We start from the raw sequence: 24,902 nt of genomic DNA on the forward strand, positions 1-24,902 counted from the left end.
TGGTCTTTTTTTTATTCCAGATGGATTTTTGGAGAGTTTGTTCTAGGTCTTTGATGGGGATTGGTATTTTAATGGGGATTGTATTGAATCTATAGATCGCTTTTGGTAATATGGACATTTTAATTATGTTGATTCTACCAATCCATGAACACAGTATATTCTTCCATTTCTTTATGTCTTCCTCTATCTCTTTTTTCAATGCCCTCTAGTTTTCCTAGTACAGGCCTTTTATCTCCTTAGTTAAGTGTATTCCTAGGTATCTTAACTTGTTTTGTGCAATGGTAAATGGGATTTTTTTTTTTTTTAGTTTCTCTTTCTGTGAGTTCATTATCCTATACAAGGGTAATATGCAAATCGACCAAAAAGCAGAATGACTGTTTACTATGACATGCATTGACCACCAGGGGGCAGACGCTCAACACAGGAGCTGCCCCTTGGTAGTCAGTACACTCCCACAGGGGAAGCACCACTCAGCCAGAAGCCCAGAAGCCTGGCTCATGGCTGGCAAGAGCAGCGATGGTGGCATCAGTTGGACATCCCCCGAGAGCTCCCAGACTGAGAGAGGGCATAGGCCAGGCTGAGGGAACCCCCCCACCACTGAGTGCACGAAATCTCATGCATCGGGCCTCTAGTTGGTGTATAAAAAGCCATAGATTTCTGGGTGTTAGTTTTGTATCCTGTTACATTGCTGAATTCATTTATTAAGTCTAGAGAATTTTTGATAGAGTCTTTGGGGTTTTCTATGTACAATATCATGTCATCTGTGAATAATGACAGTTTTACTTCTTCTTTTCCAATTTGGATGCCTTTTATTTCTTCTTCTTGTCTGATTGCTTTGGCAAGCACTTCCAGTACTGTGTCTAACAGGAGTGGTGAAAGTGGGCATCCCTGTCTTGTTCCTGTTCTTAAGGTTTTAATTTTTGCCCATTGAGCATGATGTTGGCTGTAGGTTTGTCATATATGGCCTTTATTATGTTGAGGTATGATCCTTCTGTTTCCACTTTGCTAAGAGTTTTTATCAAGAAAGGTGTTGGGTTTTTTTCAAATATTTTTCTGCATCAATTGATATCATTATCTGATTTTTGTCTCTTAATTTGTTTATGTGATATATCACATTTGTTGATTTGGGGATATTGTACCATCCTTGCATCCCCAGAATAAATCCCACTTGGGTCATGGTGTATGATCTTTCTAATGTAATGCTGGATCCGATTTTCTAGAATTTTGTTGATGATTTTAACATCTATGTTCATCAAGGATATTGGCCTGTAGGTCTCTTTTTTTGTGGTGTCTTTATCTGGTTTTGGAATTAGGGTAATGCTTGCTTCATAGAAAGAGCTTGGAAGTGTGCTTTCCTCTTGAATTTTTTGAACTAGTCTGAGGAAGATAGATTTTAGTTCTTCTTTGAATGCTTGGTAAAACACCCCTATAAAACCATCTGGACCAGGGCTTTTGTTTGCTGGAGGTTTTTTTTATTACTACTTCCATTTCTTTGGTAGTTATCATCCTATTCAGGTGTTGTTGTTTTTTATTCTTCCTGATTGAGTTTTAGAAGCTTGCATTTTTTCTAAGTATATGTCTCTTTCATCTATGTTCCCAATTTATTGGAATAGAGTTACTCATAGTATTTTTTCATTATCCCTTGTATTCTTGTGGGGTCAGTTGTTAAATCACCTCTTTCATTTCTACTTTTGTTTATTTGGGTCCTCTCTCTTTGCTTCTTAGTGAGCCTGGTTAGAGGTTCATCAATCTTTTTTATCCTTTCAAAGAACCAGTTCATGGCTTAATTGATTTTTTGTATTGTGTGTTTGTTTGTTTATTGGTCTCTGTGTTGTTTATCTCTCCTCTGATCTTTATTTTTTTCCTTTCTTCTGCTTACGCTGGGCTTTTCTTGTTGCTCTCTTTCTACCTCTTTGTTTTGTAGGGTTAGATAATTTATTACCATTTTTTCTTTTTTTTTTCTTTTTTTTTGAGGTAGGCCTCTAGAGCTATGAACTTCCCTCTCAGGATTTGCTTTCATTGTGTCCCATAGATTTTGGATTGTTGTGTTTTCATTGTCATTTGTTTCCAGGATGCTTTTAATTTCTTCTTTGATCTCTTTGGCAACCCAATCATTGTTTAATAACATGCTATTTAGCCTCCAAGTGTTTTATTTTTTTTTCATTGTTTTTATTGTAGTTGATTTCTAGTTTTATGCCATTATGGTCTGAGAAGATGCTTGTTATGATTTCTATCTTCTTGAATTTAAAGAGACTTTGCCTGTGTCCTAATATGTGGTCTATCTTTGAAAATGTTCCATGTGCACTTGAGAAGAATGTATATTCTGTAGCTTTGGGGTGAAATCTTCTAAAGATGTCAATTAAGTCCATCTGATCTAGTGAGTCATTTAGGATTACTGTTTCTTTGCTGATTTTTTGTTTAGGTGATTTATCCTGTGATGTCAGTGGGGTATGAAAGTCCCCTACTATGACTGTATTGCTATCAATATTTCCCTTGATATCTTCCAGAAGATTTTTTTATGTATTTGGGTGCTCCTATATTGGGTGCATATATGTTTACCAGAGTTATATCCTCTTGTTGAATTGCTCCCTTTAGTATTATGAAGTGGCCTTCCTTATCTCTTGTTATGGCCTTCACTTTGAAGTCTAATTTGTCTGATATAAGTATTACTACCCCAGCTTTTTTTTCATTTCCGTTCACCTGAAAACTTCTTTTTCATCCTTTCACTATCAGTACGTTTGAGCCCTTTGTTCTGAAGTGTGTCTCTTTTAGACAGCAAATGTATGGGTCATGTTTTCTTATCCATTCAGCTACCTTATCTCTTTTGATTGGAGCACTTAATCCATTTACATTTAAGGTTATTATTATTATTTATTATTATTATTATTATTATTATTATTATTATTATTATTATTTTAATGCTTACCAAAGGATATGTTCCATTAATTTTTAGGGAGAGTAGAAGAGAGAGGGAAAGACAGAGACAAACATCAATGTGAGAGAAACACATCAATTGGTTGCTTCCTGCACGAGCCCTGAAGAGAGCCCAGGCCAGAGAGGAGTCTGTTACCAAGGTGTATGCCCTTGACTGGAATTAAACCCAGGACCCTTTAGTCCACAGGTGGATGCTCTATCTACTGAGCCAAACTGGCTAGGGCAGGGGTGGGCAAACTTTTTGACTCAAGGGCCACAATGGGTTCTTAAACTGGACCGGAAAGCTGGAACAAAAGCATGGATGGAGTGTTTGTGTGAACTAATATAAATTCAAAGTAAAGGAGCGGAGGGGAGAGCAAGAGAACCGGATAGAACAGCCGGATCCAGCCCGTGGGCCGTAGTTTACCCATGGCTGGGCTAGGGCTTAAGGTTATTATTGATAGGTACTTGTTTGTCGCCATTTTTATTCTTTATGCCTGTGTTCCTTCTTCCCTTTCAATTTCTTCTTTTCACAGCAGTCCCTTTAGCATTTGTTGCATTGTTGACTTAGTGGTAACAAACTCCCTTAGCCCTTTTTTGTCTGTGAAGCTCCTGATTACACCTTCAATTTTGAATGATAGCCTTGCTGCTGGGTATCGTATCCTTGGATTTAGTCCCTTGTTTTGCATGACTTTGTATATTTCATTCCATTCCCTTCTGGCCTGATGTGTTTCTGTTGAGAAATCCATTGATAGTCTAATAGGAGATTCCTTATAGTTAACTTTCTGTCTCTCCCTGGGAGCCTTTAAGATTCTTACATTGTTGTTAGTGTTTGGCAATTTAATTATGATGTGTCTTGGTGTTGGTCTTTTTGGGTTCATCTTGTTTGCGACTCTGTGAGCTTCTTGGACTTGTATGAGTTTTTGCTTCCAATAACAGGGAAGTTTTCTGTCATTATTTCTTCAAACAGGTTTTCTCTTCCTTGCTCAGTTTCTTCTCCTTCTGGCAATCCTATTATGCAGATGTTGTTTTGTTTTGTGTTTTCCCAAAGCTCCCGTAGGATCTCCTCCTGTTTAAGTTTGTTTTTTTTTTTTTTTCCCCAGTTTCTGCTCCTCTTAGGTGTTTTTTCCTACCTTGTCTACTAGCACACTTATACGGTCCTCAGCTTCTTCTTGATGCTTTCTACTGTGTTCTTTATTGCAGCTATATAATTCTTCATTTCTTCTTGGTTATTTTTCATTTCCTTTTGATTCTTACACATGTTTTTGAATTTGTCTTCCATCCTTTTCTGTGTCCTTGTGACTATTTCTCTGAATTCTTTCTCTGAAAAATTCCTTGCTTCCATTTTATTTACTTCCTTTTCTGGTGATTCCTCCTTTTCTTTTGTATGGGGGCTGTTTCTTTGTCTCTCCATTTTTGATCCTCTCAGGGTGTCTGGTTATGTGGCTCACTCTCTACCACGTTGACCAAAATGCACAAATTAAAACTCAAAAAGACACAACACAGAGGGAACAAAATACAAATGTATTCACAACACTGATAACCCCAAATAGAGATAACCACCAGAGAAAAGAGAATTAGGGGAGAGAAAAGAGTGCAAAACTGATATTGAGAAAAGGAAAAAAGTTAAGAGAGAAAAGAAAAAAGGGGGGGGGGAATATGGGGAGAAAACTCTACAAAACCAACAACTAAACAAAAAAAAATGCAAACAACAAGCACCCAGAAAAAAATGGGCATGGGGGAGCTGAATCTGAAGAGGTAGAGCTTATTTCCGGAAGGTAAGGTAAAGGAATTGAAGGAATTGGGGAATGGCTATGATTCAGTATAGAGGAGGTAGAAAGAGAATGAGTGTATAAGAAGAAAAGTAAAAATCAAAATTCTCAAAAATAAATAAATAAATAAATAATAACTAAAAATAATAATAATTAAATATATATAAAGAAATATATAATAAAAAAGAAATATATATATGTATGTATATAATGTCTTTCCTTTCTTTAATCTATCTATATATTCATCTATTTTTGGAAATGGAGAATAGACAGCAGATAAGCCTGAGCTTGGTGAGTGAAACTAATTAAGCTATTAGTATTAGAAGAAGAGAGCAAGTGAGGAGAGGAAAAACAAAAGCATAAAATAAAAAAATAAATAAAAACAAACTGACAAACAATTAAACAAACAACAAGAAAAAATTGACTAGAGGAAGAAGAGGAAAGAGAAGGCTACATGGACTTGGAGCAGGGGAAAGGAAATTAGATATATGAGTAAGCCAACAGAGATTCCTATAATAGTAGTGCATCAATAAAGCAAATAAAGATCAATTTTTAACAAGAGTAAATAAAAGAGAGAGAGAAAAACTAAAGCAGGAACAGGAGAAGAGAAACAGGATGAAAAAGAAAGAAGTGATGAAGAAAGTGTTGGCAAAAAGGAAAAAATAAGATAGAGTAAAATAATGTTTAAAAAATAAAAATAGAATATAGAACACTCCCAAAAATATATGAAAGGTTAATAATAATAATAATAATAATAATAATAAATAAATAAAAATAATTTAAAAATAAAATAAAAAAAATTAATTTTTTAAGTAAAAGATAAAAAAATTAAAAAGTGAAGTAGTGAAGTGTCGTTCGCTTCAGCTGAGTTTTAATGTCCATGGGGCTGGTTTAAGACCCCACTATACAGTTGTGTCTGCCATGTCTCAGTTTCCTGTTAGGTAGTCAGCACCATATTGAAGTTCCCAGTGATCCACCACTCCTTTGTATCAGACTCCACAGCCTTGGTTTCAGCCAGATGGGATCAATCTGCCTGCTTTGTTTGTCTGCCTGTTTTCAGTCATATTTATACAAGCATCTATTTCTCAAAAGGGCTCTAGGTAGCAGTGTTGCTGTATTAGGTTCTGGGACCAAATGCCCCCTCAACTCTGTCCCCGAGGCTCTCTGGGGGTTTTCAGAATCCTTGTTTCCCTGTGGAGCTCAAGGCTGGGTGTGGCTGCGCTGCTAGGAGGAGCCTGGTCTTCAGGAGAAAAATGGTTGTTTAAGGTTGGAGGGACCAGACTGTCCCAGAGCTGGATTCCTAGTCGCCTCTCCCTGCTTTTCTCTGCAGTCTCCACAAAATCACCTCCCCCTGAACTGCAGCCTCGGTGAGTGTTTGTAATTGAAAGATCCTATGTACTGGGTTTAGTGAGTAAAAGCAAGGAAAATATAAAGACAGAGTAGCCATGCTGCTGCATGATTCTCTCCCCCCAGCATTGTGTGGCCTGTGCAGAACTTCAAGCTGCCTTTCTGGGTGCAGCCTCCCATGGCTGTGGACTTAGATCTAGAGTCCCCCACTGCCAGCAGCCCCGTGGACCCCCTTCCACAGTTGAGTGTTACAGGTGTCCCCATGGGGCACGGACTTGGTGCAGAGCAGTTTTCTTCTGACCCACTAGTCCCAGTTGTGCATGTATCCCGCTCCAGCCCAGATCCCCGATCCTACCATTCTCCAGGCATCCTCTGACCTTTATGGCCATGGATTGCCTCACAAGCTGTGTTTAATTCACCAATTCTGGGTGGATGTTATTCAGTTCAGCTGTTTCTTCTATCTGCTCTGTAAGAAGGAGCAGGACCCATCTGCCTATTTGGCTGCCATTTTGTCTCCCCTAGACAAACATTTTAGGAGCCTGCAGTTGGGGAAGCTGGAGTCTCAGTGTTCATGGGTTTGCAGCTGAGGCAGCAGGTCCCTGGCCGGTGTGGCCGTAGGGTCCTGGGTGGTGTCCGAGGTTTCCCCGGATGGAGGTGAGGTTGGACTCTCAGTCATAGCCACTCTACCCTTCAAAATGCCCTGAAAGAGATTGTAGTTGTAGCAGAGGCTGCCCGGCTAGGAGAGCCTGGTTGGCCAGTCCCCAAAAGTCCTGCAGAATATAACTGTCCCTCACTCACACACACACACATGCCACACATGCCCACACACTCCCCTTTCGCTTCCTTACTCACACTCTGTTCCTTACTGCTATCCTATTGGCTGCCATCTTGGATCTCACATATATGCTCTTGAGCTGATAATCCCTTAACCTTATTTATCCAGTCAGCCACACCCCCCTCCCCTGGGGCACCATCCAGTCTGTTCCATTTTGTTCATCAGTTTATTTTGTTCATCATATTCTACACTAGAGGCCCGGTGCATGAAATTCATGTATGGGGGAGGGGGGTGTCCCTCAGCCCAGCCTGCACCCTCTCCAATCTGGGATCCCTCTCACAATCCAGGACTGCTGGCTCCCAACTGCTCGCCTGCCTGCCTTCCTGATTGCCTCTAACTGCTTCTGCCTGCCAGCCTGATCACCCCCTAACCACTCCCCTGCCAGCCTGATTGATGCCTAACTGTTCCCCTGCCAGCCTGTTTTCCCCTAACTGCTGTTCCCTGCAGGCTTGGTCACCCCTAACTGTCCTCCCCTGCAGGCCTGGTACCCCCCAACTGCTCTCCCCTGCAGGCCTGGGTCCCTCCCAACTGCTTTTCCCTGCAGGCCTGGTCGCCCCCAACTTCCCTCTTCTGCCGGCTTGGTCACCCCTAACTTCCCTCCCCTGCAGGCTTGATCACCCCCAACTGCCCTCCCTTGCAGGCCTGGTCCCACCCAACTGCCCTCCCCTGCTGGCCTGATTGCCCACAACTGCCCTCCCTTGCAGGCCTGGTCCCTCCCAACTGCCCTCCCTTGCTGGCCATCTTGTGCCGGCCATCTTGTGTCCACATGGGGGCAGGATCTTTGATCACATGGGGGCAACCATCTTGTGTGTTGGAGTGATGGTCAATCTGCATATTACTCTTTTATTAGATAGGATAGAGGCCTGGTGCATGGGTAGGGGCCAGCTGGTTTGCTCTGAAGGGTGTCCCGGATCAGGGTGGGGGTTCTCTTGGGGCGTGGGGCGGCCTGGTTGAGGGGCTTGTGGTGGTTTGCAGGCCGGCCACGCCCCCTGGCAACCCAAGCGGAGGCCCTGGGATCTGGGGTTTATTTATCTTCTACAATTGAAACTTTGTAGCCTGGAGCGGAGCCAAGCCTTCTGCCTTCTGCTTGCCCCTTGGTGGAAGCCATTTTTGGGGGGATTTATGTATCTTCTATAATTGAAACTTTGTAGCCTTAAGCGGAGGCCTGGGCCAGCCAGGGTGTGCGGAAAGCTTGGCTTCCTTCATCACCGGGGGCAATCCTAGCCTCCTGCTCTTTCCAGCTCCGTGGCTGCCGCCATTTCTGTTTGATTTTATGTATCTTCTGTCATTGAAACTTTGTATCCTTGGGTGGAGGCCTAGGCCAGCAAGGGCAGGCGGAAAGCTTGTCTTCCTCCATCACCGGGGAAACCCAAGCCTCCCTCCTGCTCTTTGTGGCCGTAGCCATCTTGGTTGGGTTTATTTGCATATTCGCTCCTGATTGGCTGGTGGGCGTGGCTGGTGGGCGTGGCTTTGTAGGTGTAGCAGAGTGATGGTTAATTTGCATATTACTCTTTTATTAGATAGGATATTAGTGAGATCATATGATATTTGTCTTTCTGTAAGTGGCTTATTTCTCTTAGCAGAATATTCTCCTGATCCACCCATGCTGTCACAAAGGGTAAAAGTTTTTTCCTTTTTAAAGTCATGTAATATTCCATTGTGTAAATGTACCACATATCTTTTATCCTCTCATTTGCAGATGGGCATTTGGCTCATACCAGATCTTGGCTGTTGTAAATAATGCTGCAGTGAACATAGGGGTGCATATATTCTTTCTGGTTGGTGTTTTGGGATTCTTAAAATATATTCCCAGAAGTTGGATCTCAGGGTCAAAAGGCATTTCTGTTTTGAATTTTTTTAAGAAACTCCCTACTGTTTTCCACATCTAGCATAATGAATACTTATTTTAATACTTTTTAATTAGCTACATAATCTTTTTAGATTATTTTTTAAATTTATTTTTCCATTATAGTTAACATACAATATTATATTAGTTTCAGGTATACAATGTAGTGGTTAGATATTTATTTAGTATTTTATTTATATACTAGTGGCTCAGTGCATGAAATTCGTGCACATTAAAAGGGAATTAGAGGAAATATTTTAATATTGCTATTTGCTCTTTCTTTATAATAGAAGTGTCAGAGATGAAAGAAAATTAGTAAAATGTATATAAAATCTCCCTCCTGTCAGAGTCTGGGGTGTTCCAAGGGACCCAGAGTCAAATCCCCACCCACCACTTGCACAGACTTCAAAAACGCAGGAGACCCAGACCCAGCCGGCCCCACCCTCATTGGGTGAGACCCAGACCCAGCCGGCCCCACCCCTATTGGGTGAGACCCAGACCCAGCTGGCCCCACCCCCATCAAGCCCTTCCGGGCGGGGGGCAAAGCCTCAGGTCCCCCAACCCAGCACTGGGTGGGGGGCGTGTTCTCAGGTCTCCTGGCCCGGCACCAGGTGGGGGGGCGCAGCCTCAGGTCCCCCGGCCTAGCATCAGAGCTGGGGGTGCAGCCTGAGGTCCCCTGTCAAGCCCTGCTCGGTGGGGGACGCAGCCTGAGGTCTCCTGGTCCCGGCGCCAGGGTGGAGGGTGCGGCCTGAGGTACCCCGGCCCGGCGCTGGGGCAGGGCGCATGGCCTGAGGTGTCCCGGCCCAGTGCTGGGGCGGGGGGTGTGGCCTGAGGTCCCCTGTCAAGCCCCATGGGGTGGAGGGTGTGGCCTGAGGTCTCCTGGCCCAGTGCCGGGGTGGGGGAGCACAGCCTGAGGTCTCCTGGCCCGGAGATTGGGTGGGGGGCACAGCATGAGGTCCCCCATCAAGCCCAGCCCCCCCCCATAGTTTCATGTTAGCGCTGAATAAGGATGCACCCAGGCAGTGTCACGTCCCTAGCCGGGGATACAGGCAGACAGCTGACAGCTTCACCTCAGCGCTGGGCAGGGATGCACACAGGCAGCGTGAGGTTAGTGCTGGGGGTAGAAGTCCCTGCCCCCGTCCCTGCCCAGAGACTGGTCGTGACTGGGACACCTTAATGGGTAAATTAGCATATTACCTCTTTATATGTATAGATACCTTGTTCATTTACACAGTAATTTTTTGTCTACTATATATATAAAAATATTTTCTTGTAAATGACTGTAGATTTGAAATAAGTACTCAAATTTTACGTATTTCTTTTCCATTTTTAGCTTGAAGTTGCTTTTAATAAAGAGTAGGTTGTTAATGTATGTATAAGTCATAGACTTCCAGACCTAGAAGGGAACTGGTCCATTATTTTGCAGATAGATAAGCTAAAGTGTGTAGAATTTATCTTGTCCATTGTCACACACTAATAAGTGGCAGAGCTGGAACTAATTATCAGTCCAGTATTCACTTCAGTTTACCACATGTTAGGGAAGATACTCTAGAGCAGTGGTTGTCAACCTTCCTAATGCCGTGACCCTTTAATACAGTTCCTCATGTTGTGACCCCCAACCATAAAATTATTTTCGTTGCTAATTCATAACTGTAATTTTGCTACTGTTTTGAATCGTATTGTAAATATCTGTGTTTTCCAATGGTCTTAGGCTCTACAGCAGTGGTTCTCAACCTGTGGGTCGCGACCCCTTCCACAGGGGTCGCCTAAGACCATCAGAAAACACAGATATTTGCATTACGATTCATAACAGTAGCAAAATTACAGTTATGAAGTAGCAACGAAAATAATTTTATGGCTGGGGGTCACCACAACATGAGGAACTGTATTAAAGGGTCGCGGCATTAGGAAGGTTGAGAACCACTGCTCTAGAGGAAGTAAGGCTTTATTAGCTTGGATTATGTGGATGGATGGAGGGGGAAAAGGTCTATAAACCAACCCTTTAATGATAGAAAGCTCAAAGGGAAGTTGACATTGTTCACTCACTTCTTTTCTATAATATGAAAATTTAGTAAACTTAAGCTTTAGTACTGTTCACAAAATCTGTATTGTAGAGAAGTTTTACAGTTAAAACATTATATTGAAATCCTTCTATAACTTCTAGTACCATAACTTTCAAATGTCTTGTGCCAAAATATATTGGAGAAAGACTACAATGTGTAAAGTAAGCTTGGGAAATACACAGGCAAATTCAATAATTAGAATTCTGCTCTTAGTTTTATAGTAAGGAATAAATTATTTGTTGTTACCTGTGATCAAGGCACAAAGTGTTAAGTATATACAGAACTCAGTCTTTTATGCTGAGGAAGTATGCATAGTAACACATTTGGCCAAATGAAATGCTTACAGTATAATTAGTAATAAGTATGATAAAAATGATTTATCTCAGACTCATGATTAAATTTAAGTTGAACTTGCCACCTGAGTACTGTGAGAATAGGGAATTGCTATTCTGCTGTATTCATGTGTGTTCAACAAATTTGGAGTTTTGCAAGCTTTTACTTTTTACTTAAAATGGGTATGAAAAATAAGTCATTGACGTCTAGATTAAATTACATCACTCATTTTTGTTAATAATGTTTTTTCCCAATTAAGTTATCTAACTAAATACCAAACTGATTATATATAAGTGATCATTCTTGTCATAGCTCAGTATCTTTTTTAAAACTGGCCAGCAATATTGTATCCATTTTGGAAAAATGGAAACTTTCTCATATTGAAGTGACAGATTTTAGTGAACTGTGGGTAAGCTTATTTTCCTCTTAACTATCAAGAAAATTCAGTGAATATTACTTAAGATAATGACACTGCGCTTATTTTCCTCTTAACTATCAAGAAAATTCAGTGAATATTACTTAAGATAATGACACTGCAGCTCATTCACTTGTCATCCAGCATCTGCTTGTCCATCTGTCAAGGAGATCTTGCTACTTATTTCTGAGGAAGGTTAAAAAGAAATAAGATAAATTAAGTTCCATTAAAATTACTTAAATTTCTTTCAAAGAAAGTAGCATAATATTGATACTTATGCTATGATACCATTTGATAGCATAAATCAATCAGCATTCTGTTGAAATCATTCCTGGGAAACAATAAGTATAATGTATTGTAAACATTTAGAATATGGCCATATTTTCATTTTCATTTCAGGAGAATCCACTTTGCTTTTGGAAATCAGCTTTTGTTTTCAAATATAAATTGACCATTTTGTATGTTTAAACACCTGTGGAACATTTATAAAAGTACCTTGGCATTATATAACTTAGCTGAATTTTACCCCTGAGGTCCCCTGTCAAGCCCTGCTGGGTGGGGGACACGGCCTGAGGTCCCCCAGTCCGCCGCTGGGGCGGGGGACGCGGCCTGAGGTCTCCTGGTCCCGGCGCCAGGGTGGAGGATGCGGCCTGAAGTACCCCGTATATACGGAAAAATTTCAGCATTTTGCTTTAACTGGGTTGACCATACCATCCTAGTTTGCCTGGGACAGTCCTGCTTTATACTTTTCAATTTCAAGTGCCCTGGTTTGGATAACAAATGATATGACCATCCTAACTTTAACTGTTTTTGATTTCAGTTAAACTTTTCAATAAATAAATAATAAAACTTGATGTTTTTGCACTTCATTATGAAAAACTGATTTATTAAAAATGGAGATTTTGATATTTTCCACAAATGCTTACTTAATGCCGTAAACATTGAGCACTTACTGAGTGTACGTGTTAAAAAGAAAGTTGTAATCCTATATAATACAAGGGTACTATGCAAATAGACCAAATGGTAGAACAACCAAACAACCAATCAAAGCGTAATATGCTAATGATATGCTAAGGCTACTCAACCGCTCGCTATGATGTGCATTGACCACCAGGGGGCAGATGCTCCAACCGGTAGGTTAGCTTGCTGCTGGGGTCCGGCCAGTCAGGACTGAGTGAGATGGGCCGGACAAGCCCTGGAGTCCTCCCTCAGTCCCGCCCCAGGCCGATCATGCACCGGTGGGATCCCTCAGCCTGGCCTGTACCCTCTCGCAATCTGGGACCCCTCGGGGGATGTCGGAAAGCCGGTTTCAGCCTGATCCCACAAGCCACACTCATTGGGAGGGTGCCAGATACAGGGCTCATGGCTGGCAAGCACTGCTGGGACAGCACGAGCCTCTCCCGATGGGGACTGATTGGGCGCAAGCCCTTGGCAGGCACAGTGGGGCCAGGATGAGCAGGAGAGGCAGGTAGGAGCTGCAGGCGGCATTGGTCTGCGGGTTTCTGCCCGATTCCTGCAGGCCACCCAGAGGGACCCCACCCATGCATGAATTTGTGCACCAGGCCTCTAGTAATTATATAAAGTTCAAGAATCAATATTGAGTTAAATGGAGAAGAATGAAAAATAGTATTGTTTAGTACTTATGAGCCAGACTCTGACTATCTGGATGCATATTCTTACTTACTAGCTATGTGACCTTGGGAATGATGCTTAACCTCTTTATGTCTCAGTTTGCACATATATAAAGTAAAGAAGTAATAGTATCTACCTCAAGGTTGTTATGTAGATTAAAAAGGTTAATATATGTAGCACATAGTAAGTGTCCAGTAAGTGTAAGTTGTTAAGAATGTATAAAGCAATATGAAAATCAGTGTTAATCTTTGAACTTTCCATTAGCAATACAGAACCTCATGCATAAAATTTAAGGCATAGCAGTGTATTTCAATATTTGTAGAGGCCCATATTCTAAAATTATTTTGCATTCTCTCACCATCACTACCTTATCTTTCAATATTCCCTCAGAATCCTCAGGAAAAGTACAAAAGATCAGATAAGTTTTAAGGGTGAGCAAAATAGTGTAGGGCTTTTTCTTATTAAATTTGAGTGTATATAGTTGATTATATGCTGAAACTTTGGGAGTAAAGGGACCTATTGCTTTGTGTTAGACCATTGATTTTTTTAAAAGAAAACTTTACTGAGATATACACTGGGTGGCCAGATTATTATGATCTCTGAACGCATAATCTGGCCACTCAGTGTGTGTGTGTGTGTGTATTTTTTTTTTTAGAGAGAGAGGCCTGGTGCATGAATTCGTGCATGGGTGGGGTCTGGCCAGCCTGGCCAGGGGGAGGGGACATGGGCGGTTGGCCGGCCTGCCTGCTGGTCAAACTCCTGGTCGAGGGGACAATTTGCACATTAGCTTTATATTATATAGGATTATATAGGATATACACTGAGTGGCCAGATTATTATGCATTCAGAGATAATAATAATCTGGCCACTAAGTGTATAATATACTACAAAATGCATGTATTTAAAGTATATAATTTAATGTAATGACATTTACACACCAAGAAACAATCACCAAAATCGAAATAAAATCGAGATTATCCCTAAGAGTTTCCTTTTGGTTCCTTATAATTTTTCCTCCTGTCCCACATACCCAACTACAATTCCCCATCACCACATTCTCTGGCAACCTTGTACTTGATACTTTGGGTTAGTTTATATTTTTCTAGAAATGTTAATAAATGGAATCATAGGATGTGTACTCTTTTTTTGGTCATCTTTCACTCATCATAATTATTTTGAGATTCCTCGATGTTGGATTTTATTAATAGTGTATTCCTTTACATTGCTGAATAATATTTCATTGTGTGGATACACTACAGTTTGTTTATCCATGCACATTTTATTGACACTTAGATTGTCAGCTGTTTTGTAACATTACCAGTAAAGCACAATGATTATCCTTGTGCTGGTATTTGTATAGATGGATAACTTTTAATTTTTATGTAAATATTCATAAGCAGAATTATTGAGTCATATATTTGATTTTTAAAGAAATCATGAAACTGTTTTTCAAAGTACCATTTTATATTCCCACCAGCAGTGTATGAGAGTTTTAGTTATTCCATATCCTTGCCAAAACTTGATTTGATCATCTATTTTTACTAGAGGCCTGGTGCATGAAATTCGTGCATGGGTAGGGTCCCTAGGCCTAGCTGGCGATCAGGGCTGATCTGTGAGGCGACTGAGGGGTTGGTCGGGGGACTGCCTTGGCTGGCCTGGTGCTGCCCACTCGCCACCGGTTCACCAGCCCTGCCCCCCACCGCTACCACCAGTTGGGGCCTGTGGGCTGGAGACAACTCTTGCATTGAACGTCTGGCCCCTGGTGGTCAGTGCACATCATAGTGACCAGTTGTTATGCCGGTCATTCGGGTGTTTGGTCCACTGTTCGGTTGATTTACATATTAGGCTTTTATTATATAGGATTTTATTTTATTACGTAAGCCCATAAGTTTAATATCTTAACTAAAGTCATTAGTTTTTATTTTAATTTTTCTATTACTATTTACACTCTATATTATTTTGTATTGGTTTCAGGTATACAGCATAGTGATCAGTCAAATACTTTACAAAGTGATCCCCAGATATTTCAAGTACCCACCTGGCCTCATACATAGTCATTGCAATTTATTGACTATATTCTTTTTGCTGTACTTTATATCTCCGTGACTATTTTGTAACTACCAACTTGTACTTCTTAATCCCTTCACCTTTTCACCCAGCCTCCCAACCCCCTCCCATCTTGTAACCATCAGTCTATTCTTTGTATCTATGAGTCTGTTTCTATTTTGTTTCTTCATTTATTTTGTTCTTTAGATTCCACATGTAAGTGAAATAATATAATATTTGTCTTTCTCTGTATGACTTATTTCACTTAGCATAATTGCTTATATATCCATTCTACCTTGTGTTTTATTTTTTATTTTATTTTATTTTTAAATATATTTTATTGATTTTTTTTACAGAGAGGAAGGGAGAGGGAAAGAGAGTTAGAAACATCGATGAGAGAGAAACATTGATCAGCTGCTTCCTGCACACCTACCGGGGATGTGCCCGCAACCAAGGTACATGCCCTTGACCGGAATCGAACCTGGGACCTTTCAATCCTCAGGCTGACGCTCTATCCACTGAGCCAAACCAATCAGGGCAACCTTGTGTTTTATTTTTTAAGTTAAGGTACACAGCATGTTGTATACATTGCAATATGATTGACATAGTAGCAATATTTATCACATATAATTTAGACACAATATTATTATCTATATTCATGATACCATGCATTAGAAGTCTATGGCTCATTTATTTTTTACAAGGTTGTCTGCTTAAATAGTATTCATCTTACCCCATAGCCCCTATCTCATGCTAAATATCATTTTGCTCTGTATTTTAACAGGCTTGATTTTTTTCCATTTTAATGAATTTTTTGGGGTGATACTGCTTAACAAAATTATACATTTCAATTGCACAATGCTACAATACATAATCTATACACTGTATTGTGTGTTCACCGCTTCAAGTCAAGTCTCTTTCCATCACCATTTATCCCTGCTAAACGCTCCTATACCTCCCCCAAAACTCCCTCCACCTGGCAATTACCACACTGTTGTCCATGTCCATGAGTTTTTTTTCCCTTTATTTTTATTTTTTGCTCAATTCCTCCACTCCCCCCACTCAACCACCAACCAAATTATGTGTCTGTTTCTATGTTGCCTATTACTTCATTTTTTAAAATATTTTATTGATTTTTTTACAGAGAGGAAGGGAGAAGGATAGAGAGTTAGAAACATAGATGAGAGATAAACATTGATCAGCTGCCTCCTGCACACCTCCTACTGGGGATGTGCCCGCAACCAAGGTACATGCCCTTGACCGGAATCGAACCTGGGACCCTTGAGTCCACAGGCTGACGCTCTACCCACTGAGCCAAACCGGTTAGGGCTATTACTTCATTTTGTTCATTAGATTTCACACATGAGTGAAATCATATGGTATTTGTCTTTCTCTAACTGGCTTATTTCACTTAGCTTAATGCTCTCCAGGTCCATCCATGCTGTCACAAAGGGTAAGATTTCCTTTTTCACAGCCAAGTAGCAATCAACAAAGTAAATGTACCACAGCTATTTTATCTAATCATCTACTAATTGACACTTGAGCTGCTTCCAAAATCTTGGCTATTGTGGACATAGTGGTACATATATTCTTTCAAATTAGTGGTTTGGGTTTCTTTGAATAAATTCCCAGAAGTCAAATTACTGGATCATAAGGCAGTAATTCATTTTCTGAGGTATCTCTGTACTGCTTTGTACAGTGTCTGCACCAACCTGTATTTCCACCAACCATTCATGAGAATTCCCTTTTCTCTACCTCCTTGCCAACACTTGTGTGTTGATTTATCAATGATAGCCATTCTGACAGGTGTGAGGTGATATATCATTATGGTCTTAATTTACACTTCTCTGATGACTAGTGAAGTTATCTTTTCATATCAATTGTCCATCAGCATATCCTTTTTAGAGAAGTATCTATTCAGGTTCTTTGCCCATTTTTAATTGGATTATTTGAGGTTTTTGGTATTGAGTTTTATAAGTTCTTTTTAAGTTTTGGATATTAAGGCCTTATCAGATGTTTCAGGGAATATGTTCTCCCATTCAGTTGATTGGCTTTTCATTTTGTTGATGGTTTCCTTTGCTTTGCAAAAGCTTTTCATTTTGCAGATGACATATTTTATATAGAGAACTCTAAATATTCCACCAAAACACTACTAGAACTGATAAATGAATTCAGTAAAGTAACAAGATACAGAATAAATATCCAAATCAGTTGCCTTTTTATACATCACTAATGAACAACCAGGAAAAGAAACTAAGGAAACAATTCTATTTACAGCTGCTTCAAAAAGAATAAAATACCTGGGGATAAATTTAAACAAGGATATAAAAGAACTGTACTTGGAAAATTATAAAACACTGAAGAAAGAAATTGAATAAGATACAAACAAGTGGAAGAGTATACTGTGTTCATGGGTAGCAAGAATTAACATCATTAAAATGCCCATACTACCCAAAGCAATCATAGATTCAATGCCATTCCCATCAAGATACCAATGGCATATATCTGAGAACTAGAACAAATATTCTAAAAATGTATATGGAATGACAAAGATTATGAATAGCCACAGAAATTTTGAGAAAGAAGTACAAAGTTGGAGAGATTATAATACCTGATATCAAACTATACCAGAAAGCCATAGTAATCAAAACAGACTGGTACTGGCATAAAAATAAACATATAGATCGATGGAACAGAAGAATGAGTCCATAAATAATCCCACTCTTTATAGATAATTTATATTTGACAGAGGAAACAAAAAAACACACAATTGGGTAAAGATATTCTATTCAGTAAGTGGTGTTGGGAAAATTGGACAGATGTGTAAAATAATGAAATTAGACTTCCTTATACAAGAATAAACTTGCCTGGCTGGAGTGGCTCAGTGGTTGAGCATCAATCTATGAACCAGGAAGTCACAGTTTGATTCCCTATAAGGGCACATGCCCGGGTTGTGGGCTTGATCCCCAATAGGGGGCTTGCAGGAGGCAGCTGATCAATGATTCTCTATCACCATTAATCTTTCTATCTCTATATCTCTTTCCCTTCCTCTCTGAAATAAATAAAAATATATTTAGAAAATAAACTCAAAATGGATTAAAGACATTAAGTATTGAAACCATAAATATCCTAGAATAAAACATAGGCAGTAAAATCTCAGACATTTCTCATACCAATATTTTTTCTGATTTCCTCAGGCAAGGGAAACAAAAGACAAAGTAAACAAATAGGATTACATGATTTTTTTTTAATTCCACATATAAGTGTTATCACACCTTGTCTTTCTCTGCTTGACTTATCTCACTTAGTATAATTGCTCAAGGGCCATCCCGTTGTCCCAAATGACAGGATAACCTTCTTTCTCATGGTTGATTAATTATATTGTGTATATATACCACATTATTTTTATCCATTTTTCCATTGATTAGCATTTGTGTTGTTTCCATATTTTGGTTATTGTGAATAATGCTGCGATAAACATGGAAGTAACTACCGTGTTTCCCCTAAAATAAGACAGTGTTTTATATTAACTTTTGCCCCCAAAGACACGCTAGGTCTTATTTTCAGGGGATGTCTTATTTTTCCATGAAGAAGAATACGGTACACATTTATTGTTAAATGAAAATAAAGGAAATTTATTACCTGTATACGGTACGGTTGTACGGTAGTTGTCAACACAAACCAGACAAACTGTGAATCCTACAGTATCAAGAATTTACTCATTTATTCAATGACAATCATGTCATCATCTTCTGAAACATCATCATAACAATCCAATTCCTGAATTTCCTGGTGAATTTCTTGTGACTCCATTTCTTTCAGAATCAGTGGACCAAATCTCTCATGTTTAGCAATAGCACTCTCTTTAAATGAGTACTTCTTGTCAAGGTAGCCTGCTGGCAGTGCATTTGCAATGCAACTGTCAGTGATTTTCTCCCATGAATTCTTCACCTAAGTCACAACTTCTTGCAGTTTAGGTTTCACAAACTTTCCACGCTGATTTCTCTCCATTCTATTTTCAATGTAGTCATTAATTTCCATGCGCAAATTGTCTTTGAATGGCTTGTTTATTGCAACATCAAGAGTCTGGAGATAGGCCGTCATTCCTGCGGGAATCATTATCTGATCTATTTTTCTTTCGTGAAGAAATGTCTTCATATCTTTAGCGCGGTGAGTGCTGGCTGCATCCCAGACTAGCAGACCTCTTTGGCACCCTCACATAACAAGCGGCAGCATTAAATCGACCCACTTCCTTATAACTGCTTGTGTGGCCCAGGCTTTTACAGTTTCAAGAATAAAAACGCCCAAAACACGTTCAATCTTTTCCTTCTTGCCCTTAGAAATGATTAAAGGTGGGATTTTAGTGCCATCCAGACGAATTGCCAAAATACAGGAAACACGTGCACTTTCGTAAGCAGTGGAGGGAATGTACGCTAAGGAGGCACCCCGCTGTCAATTGTTGTTTGAGATGATTGGCCCATAAACACTGCAGTTTCATCCATAGCAATCATGTTGGAAAGACTGTATTTAGAGAAGTCAGCATCATCAATAAAGGACTTGAATGCAAGTGCTCGCTTAATAACTTGAGTATCTTCCAACCTAAACAATGTTGTAGATCTTCTTAAAGACAGTTCACTTCGCTGAAGGAAATTTTCCAGCCAGTGTTGTGATGCTTTGAAGTCTTCGGGGGCTATGTCAAACTGTGGTGCCATTGCAAGGGCAAATTCTTGAATCTGAGCCCTATTCACAACCAAAGCCTTTGATCTCCTGTCAACAACCCATTCACAGATCAGGTCTTCCAGCTCGGAAAATAATGGTTGCCGACCTGATCCACACTTGCGCTTTTTAGCATTTCCCTTGTCCGCTTGTTCAATGTGGTTACCATACTCTTCTCGCCATTTTCGGACCAATCGGATACTCAACATCTTCTCTTTGCAGAGAGCAGTAAGATTTTGGCCCCAAGAGTCTTCCACGATTCCTTTCTAGTACTCCACGGAGTAGCTTTTTCTTTTTGCGCTCATTTCTAGGGGTAAAAAAAAAGGAATTGGGGTATCAAGGTGGGGGGAGGGGGATCACTCAAAATGACACAGGGGGGATCAGAGGGGAGAATCAAAATAGCACAGGAGAATCAGAGGGGGGATTACCATTTTATTAACCCCTTTTGATCCTCCTGTGTCATTTTGATTGCCCCCTCTGATCCTCCTGTGTCATTTTAAGTGATCCCCCTCCCCCCACCCCTGTGCCACTGAACACCTTCACCAGACATCCCCCCTACCCCTTTATCAGACATTTACCCCCTGGGGCCTGCCTGGGGACTGTCACTGGGCTTGCTGGGGCCTGGATCTGGGCTGGAGCAGGGTCTGCCACTGAATGAGAACCTTCAGTTATCATGAAGGCGGCCGCGAGCATCAGGTAGTGTCACCAGAGACAGACCAGCACTCACCACCTTCGCCGCGACCCGTCTGCTCTAATCCTCCTGTTCTACACACATCTGTGAAAGTCTCTCCCACCCCGCACTCACCGCTCACTCCGACCTCATCTCCGCCTCCACACAGCAGTGACGTCAGGACTCCACGTAATGTCACTGGTTGCTAGACGCCAGTCGGGGCCGCTCTAGCGACCAGTTTACAGTAAATTAATTTTCATTCTGAGACAGAGCCTGGGGGCCTTATTTTCGGGGGATGCCTTATATTTCACTCAGAAGGAAACCTGTAAGTAGGTCTTATTTTCGGAGGATGTTTTATTTTCGGGGAAACACGGTATTTCTCATCAAACTTCTGTTTTCATTTCCTTTGCTTACATACACAGAAGTGGAATGGCTAGATTGAATGGTAGATCTGTTTTAATTTTTTGAGGAGCTTCCATAATGGTTTGCATTGTAGCTGTACCACTTTACATTCCCATCAACAGTATACAGAGTTCTTGTTTCTCTGTGCCCTCTCAACACTTATCTCTTGACTCTGGAGATTTTTTCTTTCTTTTTATTGAATTTATTGAGGTGACATTGGTTAATAAGATTACATAGGTTTCAAGTATATATTTTTATGATACAGGATCTTCATATTGCATTGTGTGCCCACCAGCCAAAGTCAGATCATCTTCTATAACCATATATTTGACCGTCTTTACCCTTTACTCCCCTACTCCCCTTCACTGCAGTAACCACCATACTGTGGTCTGTATCTATGATGTTTTTTTGTGTGTGTGTTTTGTTTGTTTGTTTTTAAAAAATGTTGAAAGTATTACATATGTTCCCTTTCCTTCCCCATTTAACACTTCTAGCCCACCCTTTTCACCCTCTATTGTCTGTGTCCATGGGTTATGCATATATGCATACAAGTTCACTGATGGATCCCTTCCCACCCATCCACCCTCCCCTGCCTTCCCTCTGAGATTCCACAGTCTGTTCTATGCATCTATGTCTCTGGATCTATTTTGTTCATCAGATCATTTTGTTCATTCAAATCCACATATGAGTGAGATCATGTGATGTGTCTATGAGGTTTTTTTTTTCTTGTTGTTCATTTGCTACTTTCAGTTTTCTATCCCATATATAAGTGAAATCATTTGGTCCTTAACTTTTCTGACTTATTTCACTTAGCATGATATTCTAAAGGTCCACCCATGTTGTTGCAAATGGCAGTATTTTATATTTTCTTATAGCTGAGGCTGAGTAGTATTTCATTGTATATATGTACCACATCTTCTTTATCCAATTATCTATTAAAGGATGATTTGTTTCCATGTCTTGGTCACCACGAATAATGCTGCAATGAACATAAGAGTGCATATATTTTTGAGAATAAATATTTTCTATTTTGGAGGGAATATGCTTATAAGAAGGATTTTGGGGTCACATGGTAGCTCTATTCTTAATTTTTTTAGGAACCTCCATACTGTTTCCATAGTGGCTGTACCAATTTACATTCCCACCAGCAGTGAATGAGGGTTCCCTTTTCTCCACAATGTCTCCAACACTTGTTGTTACTTGTATTGTTGATAATAGCCATTCTAACACGTGTGAGGGAGTTATATAGTTGTAGTTTTGATTTGCTTTTCTCTAATTAGTGAAGTTGAGCATCATTTCATATATCTGTTCACCATTTGTATGTCTTGCTTTTCAAAAATCTTTATTGTTGAAAGTATTACATAGGTCCTCCTTTTCCCCCCCATTAACTTCTTCCAGCTCACTCACATTCCCCCACCAGGCCTTCACCAACCCATCATCTGTGTCCACAGGTTATGCATATTTGCATACAAGTTCTTTGGTTGATCTCTTCCCATCCACCCTCCCCTGCCTTCCCTCTGAGGTTCAACAGTCTGTTCATGCTTCTGTGTCTCTGGGGCTATTTTTGATCCTCAGTATATTTGGTTCATTAGATTCTACATATGAGTGAGATCATGTGATACTTATCTTTCTCTGACTGGCTTATTTTGCTTAGCATAATACTTTCTAGGTCCATCCATGCTGTTGCAAATGGTAAGAGGTCTTTCGTTTTTACAGCTGCATAGTATTCCATTGTGTGGATGAAGTATCTAACAGGTTTTTTATCCACTCATATGCTGAGGGGCACTTAGGATGTTCAATTTGTCTTTTTTATCTGCTATATCTCTACTTAATATTTGAACATATGGAATGGAATTATAAATGTTTTAGTGTCCTTATCTTCTGATTCTAACATGTGTTAGGCATGGGTCAATTTTATTTATTTGTTTGTTTGTTTGTTTGTTTATTTAAAGATTTGTTGTTTTTTTAATGTTTTTTATTTATTTTTAGAGAGAGAAAGGAAGGAAGATGGATAGATAAAGAAACATCAATGAGAAACATCATCCATTGGCTGCCTCCTGCATGCCTCCTGCTGGGGATCGAGCCTGCAACCCAGAGATGTGCCCCTGACAGGGAATCAAACCGGTGACCTCTTGATTCCTTGGTTGATGCTCAATCCCTGAGCCACACTGGCTGGGCTGGCAAATTTTTTTTAATCCTCACCTGAGGACATGCTTATTGGTTTTAATGAGAGGGGAAGAGAGAGAGAGAGAGACAGGGAGAGACAGAGAGAGACAGACAGACAGGTGAGAGAGAAACATCCATTGGTTGCCACCCACATGCACACTGAGTAGAAATATAACCCACAATCCAGGTATGTGCCCTGACTGGGAATCAAACCTGCTACTTTTCGGTATACAAGATGGTGCTCCAACCACCTGAGACACACTGGCCAGGCCTTGTGGGTCAATTTTGATTGACTTTTTCTTTTTAGAATATATTTTTATTGATTTCAGAGAGGGAAGGAGAGGGAAAGAGAGATAGAAACATCAGTGATGAGAGAGAATCATTGATCAGCTGCCTCATGCAGGCCCCCACAGGAGATCAAGGCTGCAACCTGGGCATGTGCCCTGACCAGGAATCCAACAGGGACCTCCTGGTTCATAGGTCAATGCTAAACCACTGAGCCACGCCGACTGGGCTTGATTGACTTTTTTCTCCTTATTATGAATTTTATTTTTCTTTTCTATGAATGATAATCTATATATATAAAAGGCTAATATGCAAAGTGTCCCCTCGGGAGTTTGACCAGGAGACTGGGAGTCTGATTGCTCACTATGATGTGTGCTGACCACCAGGGGGCAGCATGGAACAAAGGGAGGCCCAGGCCGGCAGCCAGCAGCCAGGGAAGGAAGGCCCCGGCCAGCAGCTAGAAGACCCCAATTTGCCCTGATCACCGGCCAGGCCTAGGGACCCTACCCATGCACAAATTTTGTGCACTGGGCCTCTAGTTTTTTATAAGAAGCCAGGCATAGTGAATTTTACCCCAGTGGGTGCTAGACACATTTTTATTTATATAAATATTCTTGAGATTTATTCTGGGCCACAGTTAAGTTAGGGGAAACAATGTGGTGCTTTTAAATCTTCCTTCTAATACATTTTTTTAAGTCTAGGGCTCCTCACTACTCAGGGAGGTTACCTGTAAGAACTCTAACAAATACTCCATGAATTATGAGATTTTCCAGTCTGGCTGATGGGAACAGGCAATATACTCCAATTTGCATGAGTTCTGATTTCTCTATAATCCTTTCAGATAGTTCTTAACATTGCCTTTGGTAGTTTCCCCCCAAAAAAACATATATGGCTTTATCAGTAATCAGCTGAATAGTTGAGGGAGACCCTCCACAGATCTCTGTAGTTCTTTATCTGATCTTCTCACCTCTGGTTGTCTGTCCTGCTAACTCCCTCTCTCCCTTGGTCTCTCCTAACTCTGAGGGAAACTGTCAGGCTCTGCCTAGGTTTCTGTTACCTGAACAGCTGCTTGAAAACTCTCTCTTCAAGGTGGTAAGCTGGGGCAATCATAGGGCGTACTTGATTTGTTTTCTGTATTTTAAAGATCACTCTTCCTCACTCCTAATCTTTGCCCTCTTGAAAGCTATTGTGTCCTATGTTTATGGTGTGGCGTTGTTTCTGGGAGGTGGGTGAGAGGGTTGTTTCAAAGAGGTTGGTGAATCATTCTAGTCCCTGGTATTCCATCTTGGCCAGAGGAAGAAGTCCTTGTACCATTGGAACATTTATCATTTTATGATTATCACTTAGGTCTGTTTTTTTATATTTTTTATATTATTTGGCATTTATTTATGCCCATCTGTCCTTTTTCCAATTGGTTTTTGTTGATTGTTCTATTCCCTTATATTATTAAACCATTTACAT

At 40.4% G+C, this 24,902-nt stretch overlaps 1 protein-coding gene across 1 annotated transcript in view; it reads left to right on the forward strand.

Moving 5' to 3' along the window:
* RPS6KA6 (ribosomal protein S6 kinase A6) overlaps positions 1 to 24,902 on the forward strand; it is a 198,315-nt gene that overhangs the window by 169,156 nt on the left and 4,257 nt on the right. The gene's annotated exons all lie outside the window — the stretch shown is intronic.

The sequence above is a fragment of the Plecotus auritus genome (genome assembly GCF_963455305.1).
Source record: "Plecotus auritus genome assembly, chromosome: X".
NCBI lineage: Eukaryota > Metazoa > Chordata > Mammalia > Chiroptera > Vespertilionidae > Plecotus > Plecotus auritus.